This window comes from Saimiri boliviensis, chromosome 12 (genome assembly GCF_048565385.1).
Source record: "Saimiri boliviensis isolate mSaiBol1 chromosome 12, mSaiBol1.pri, whole genome shotgun sequence".
Classification (NCBI taxonomy): Eukaryota; Metazoa; Chordata; class Mammalia; order Primates; family Cebidae; genus Saimiri; species Saimiri boliviensis.
The window spans coordinates 86330740-86336241 of record NC_133460.1 but is presented as its reverse complement, the minus strand read 5'-3'; the positions used below and the strand labels follow the sequence as shown (position 1 = coordinate 86336241).

The following is a 5502-nucleotide window of genomic DNA, read 5'->3' as shown; positions in this document are numbered from 1 at the left end:
TTTTCTACATTAAAAAAATGGAAACTTAGGCTGGGTGCAGTGGCTCATGCCTATAATCCCAGCACTTTGGGAGGCTGAGGTGGTTGGATCACTTGAGGTCGGGTGTTTAGAGTCCAGCATGACCAACATGGAAAAACCCAGTCTCAACTAAAAATACAAAATTAGCCTGGAGTGGTGGCGAATGCCTGTAATCCTAGCTACTCAGGAGGCTGAGGCAGGAGAATCGCTTGAACCCAGGAGGTGGAAGTTGTGGTGAGCCAAGATCGCACCATTGAACTCCAGCCTGGGTGACAGAGTGAAACTCCATCTCCAAAAAAAAAAAAAAAAAAAAAAAAGGAAGTTAGCCAGAGTTTAAAAATAAAAGATGAGTGGCATCCCACCCGACAGTCTTCCATCCAGCAGAATGTCCTGTGATCTTCTAGTAGGAATTGGGAGCCCTTGGATGTGATGTGATGTGTCCTATGTAGGTTTCAGAGATAACATTTGAGTGCTTACTGTACGCTGGGCTTTTAAAAAATGATAAGCACTTTTCTTTTCTTTTTTATTTTTTTAACAGACATCTAAACTTTTTATTTCACACAGCTATGCAAGTTGTGAGGCCAAGGACATGACTGTAAACAAGGTTTAATTTAAATGAATAACCAGTCATGGTATCTCACGCCTGTAATCCCAGCACTTTGGGAGGCCTAAGGGGTGAATTATCTGAGGTCAGGAGTTCCAGACCAGTCTGGCCAATGTAGTAAAACCCCATCTCTACTAAAAATACAAAAAATTAGCTGGATGTGGTGGCACACGTCTCTAATCCTAGCTGCTTAGAAAGCGGAGGCAGGAGAATCGCTTGAACCCAGGAGGCAGAGGTTGCAGTGAGCTGAGATAGTACCATTGCACTCCAGCCTGAGCAACAGAGCAAGATTCCACCTCCCACTCCTCCCCCCCACAACAAAAAAAAAATTGATTACATAAATAAGCTTTCTTCCCCATGAAAATACTACTTGTTATTTCACACTTGGTCTAACACACACAAAATCCCCACCCTATCTGGCACAGATACACTTAATAGGGAATATCAAGTACAATTTCTATTTTATTTTTCTCCAGAGAATAGTCGTCTTCAATCTTTTACTCAGCTCCTTACATGGGTTTTGGTGGGGGTTGTGGGGCAGCACCCACAGGTCTAAATCGGGGTGGGGGTGTTCGGTACTTGCAGGTTTCACGAGATCGATTCCTGACACTTTGCTGAGAATTGCACAACTCACACAGTAATGTAGCTTCACATAGAGCTTGGGAAGTACATAGGCATCAAAGACGCTCGCTTCAGAAATATCCCTGACTGCTGCGGCCTCTACTAAGTTTTGAATGACGAATTTCTTAATGGCCTTGTCCTTGGGCACCCGTTGGGCACAGTTCGTGCAGCGAATAGGCTGATCATGGCCGCGGCCCTTTTTGGCACGACCGTTGTTCCTTCTTTTCTTCATCATCTTGGAAGCTCGCAGAGCAGAAAGAAAATGATAAGCACTTTTCATGTATTATTTTGCTTAATCCTCATGGCTGTTATCTCCATTGTACCTCTGTGGAAATGAAGGCTTAACTAATAAATGGCTGAGCTAGGAAAACTTGACCTTTGGTCTGTGTTCTACCTTCACACTTAGTCCCATGAGGTTCTTGCCTCTGTCTAGTACCTGAAGAATTAAATCCAAGCTCCTCAGCCTGGAATTTCAGCCCCTCAACCATCTGTGCACATTTCCCTCCCAGGCTCCTGTCTTTTTGCTCCTTGCCGTGCATTGCATGCTTGAGTCACACCAGATCACTTGTTGTCACTGGTCCTTGTGTTCTTCCAGGCTTTTGTGCAGGCTGCTCTTTCCCCATGGAATCTTTTTCCTCTCCTCTCCACCTGGCAAGCTGCCAAAGTGATTTTTTTCTAAAACTCAATCTGACTGTTACTTCCCCGTTTAAAGTCTCTCTGTGTTTCCTCACCACTTCGTGAGATCAGGATGAAGTTTCTTAGCTTCACATGGAAGATCTTCGTGGTGTGGGTCCTGCTGACGTTCCAGGCTCACCTCTCCCATTTTTGGCTCCTTCTTAATCCACCACACCATGATCTACTTAGAGTTCCCTGAGCGTTTTGGGCCCTCACAGCTCCAGGCCTTTGCACATGCTATTTCTTCTGCCTGGAACACTCTTCTCGCCTCCTTCACTTGGTTAATTCTTACCTGTTCTTCTCATAGCTTGGGCGACACCTCCTCATAGTTTTTTTTCCCTAACCCTTCCAGCATATCTGTGCCCTCCCTCCTCCCCCAAGGTATCTGTTTTAAAATATATCTTTTCTATCCTACGAGTTCCTCAACATCAGTGACCATATCTAATTAATGTCTGCTTTTCCAGAGCTTCCCATAGGGCCTGGCACCAAGACAGTCTCAAAAAATAAGTAATGGACTGGGCACGGTGGCTCATGCCTGTAATCCCAGCACTTTGGGAGGCTGAGGTGGGTAGATAACTTGAGCTCAGGAGTTCAAGACCAGTCTGGGCAACAAAGCAAGGCCTCGTCTCTACAAAATAAAAATTAAAAGTCAGCGGGGTGTGGTCGTACATGCCTATAGTCCCAGCTACTCAGCAGTCTGAGGTGGGAGGATGGCTTGAGCCCAGGAGATCGAGGCTGCAGTGAGTCATGATTGCCCCACTACACTCTAGCCTGGGCGACAGAACAAGACCCTGTCTCTAAAAATAAAACAAGGTTAAAAGAAAGGAAAAGAAATAAAATGGGTATGGTGGCTCCTGCCTGTAATCCCACCACTTTGGGAGGCTGAGGTGGGTATATCATTTGAGCCCAGGAGTTCTAGACCGGCCTGGGCAACATGGTGAAACCCTGGCACTACAAAAAATGCAAAAATTAGCCAAGCGTGGTGGTTGTGCGCCTGTGGTCCTGGCTACTCAGGAGGCTGAGGCAGGAGGATCGCTTGAGTCTAGGAAGCGCAGTTTACGGTGAGCTGAGATTGCGCCACTCCCCTCCAGCCTGGGCAACAGAGTAAGACTCCTGTCTCAAAGGACAAAAAGTAAAAAAGGAACAAGTGGCAAATGAAAGAATGAATGAATGAGTGGAAGGATGAGCTAGAATTTAGAGCCCCTCAATGGCACCTGGGTACTCAGTCTAACCTCAGACCCTTCCTTTTTTGCCAGCTGTCAGATAGTCTCACAATTACTCCTGTTACCTGGAACCTCTTCACTGCAATGTGACCTTGTTTATATGAGTTTACCTCTCTGAGACTCAGTTTCCTCAAATGTAATATGATAAGGTAGGAGTACCTGATCCCTACTGTCCCTTCCAGATCAAATGTTATGCGAATCCATGCTGTTTGCAAAGAGGAATTTTCCAAGCACTGTGAGGTTGTGTGTGGGGAGAGCACCAATGGTATTGGTGCTTGAAAGAGATTTTCAGAGGCTTCAGCTTAACTCTCTAACTTGTGGGGTAGTAAACTATGGCCTGGAGGCCAAATCCTATTCACCACCTGTCTTCAGATAGTCTACAAATTAAGAATGGCTTTTACATTTTTAAATGATTGGGAAAAAAATCAAAATAAGAACAACATTTCATGATGTGAAAAGTATATGAGATTCATATTTCAGTGTCCATAAAGTTGCATTGGAACAAAGCTATGCTAATTGTTTACATTATTGTCTATAGCTGCTTTTGTACAACAGCAGAGTTGAACAGTTACAACAAGGCTATATGGCCCTCAAGCCCTAAATATTTCCCATCTGGCCCTTTACAGAAAACATTTGCCGACCCCTGTTCTTTTTTTTTTTTTTTTTTGAGACGGAGTTTCGCTCTTGTTACCCAGGCTGGAGGGCAATGGCGCGATCTCGGCTCACCGCAACCTCCGCCTCCTGGGCTCAGGCAATTTTCCTGCCTCAGCCTCCTGAGTAGCTGGGATTACAGGCACGTGCCACTATGCCCAGCTAATTTTTAGTATTTTTTTTTAGTAGAGACGGGGTTTCACCATGTTGACCAGGATGGTCTCGATCTCTTGACCTCGTGATCCACCCGCCTCGGCCTCCCAAAGTGCTGGGATTACAGGCTTGAGCCACCGCGCCCGGCCTGCCGACCCCTGTTCTAATTCAAGAATCCTTAATGCCTTCCCACTGTCTACACTGGTACTATGTAATAGAAATGTAATGTGAGCCACATATGTAATTTCACATTTTCCCTTCCTTCCTTCCTTCCTTTCTTCCTTCCCTCCTTCTCTTTCCTTCCTTTCTTCCTTCCATCCTCTTTCTTTTTTCTTTTCTTTCTCTTTCTCCCTTTCTTCCTTTTCTCTTTCTTGCTTTTTCTCTTTTCTCTCTTTCTCTCTTTTTCTTTCTTTCTCCATTTCTCTTTCTTTCTCTCTTCTATCTCTGTCTCTCTCTCTTTCTTTTTTCTTTCTTTCCTGAGATGGAGTCTCACTATGTTGCCCAGGCTGATCTAGAACTCAGCAATCCTCCTGCCTTGGCCTCCCAAAGTACTGGGATTACAGGCATGAGCTACTGCACCCAGTTGATTTTATGGACTTTTATTTTGAGATGGGTCTTGCTATGTTGCTCTGGCTGACCTCAAACTCCTGGGCTCAAGTGATCCTCCTACCTCAGTCTCTTGATTAGTTGGGACTACATGGATGTGCTACTCTGCCCTGCAAATAAACATGATTTTAAAAAGTAAGACTAACAATGTATTTTATTTGACCCAATAAATCCCCAATTTTTTTTTTTTTTTTTTTTTTTTTTTGAGACGGAGTTTCGCTCTTGTTACCCAGGCTGGAGTGCAATGGCGCCATCTCGGCTCACCGCAACCTCCGCCTCCTGGGTTCAGGCAATTCTCCTGCCTCAGCCTCCTGAGTAGCTGGGATTACAGGCACGTGCCACCATGCCCAGCTAATTTTTTGTATCTTTAGTAGAGACGGGGTTTCACCAGGTTGACCAGGATGGTCTCGATCTCTTGACCTCGTGATCCACCCGCCTCGGCCTCCCAAAGTGCTGGGATTACAGGCTTGAGCCACCGCGCCCGGCTAAATCCCAAATGTTATTTCAAAATGTAATCACTGCAAAAGTTATGAGATATTTTACATACTTTTTTCACTATGTCTTCAAAATCTGGTGTGTATTTCATGCCTGCAGCACATTTCAGTGTGGGCTAGCTATATTTTAAGTGCTCAGTAGTCACATATGGCTAGTGGCTACTACCTTTGACAGCTCAGAGCTGTATGATGAAGTCTGAAGTCTTTGACATGAAATTCTTTGGCCCTTTGTTGTTTGGTTTCAGCTTCATTTTTTTTTTTTTTTTTTTTTTGAGACGGAGTTTCGCTCTTGTTACCCAGGCTGGAGTGCAATGGCGCGATCTCGGCTCACCGCAACCTCCGCCTCCTGGGTTCAAGCAATTCTTCTGCCTCAGCCTCCCGAGCTGGGGCGACAGGCATGCGCCACCACGCCAGCTAATTTTTGTATTTTTAGTAGAGACGGGGTTTCACCATGTTG

At 45.2% G+C, this 5502-nt stretch overlaps 1 pseudogene; it reads right to left on the bottom strand.

The window, feature by feature from the left end:
- Positions 1-948: 948 nt before the first annotated feature.
- Positions 949-1478, bottom strand: LOC101031730 (small ribosomal subunit protein eS26 pseudogene; annotated as a pseudogene).
- Between the last annotated feature and the right edge of the window lie 4024 nt (positions 1479-5502).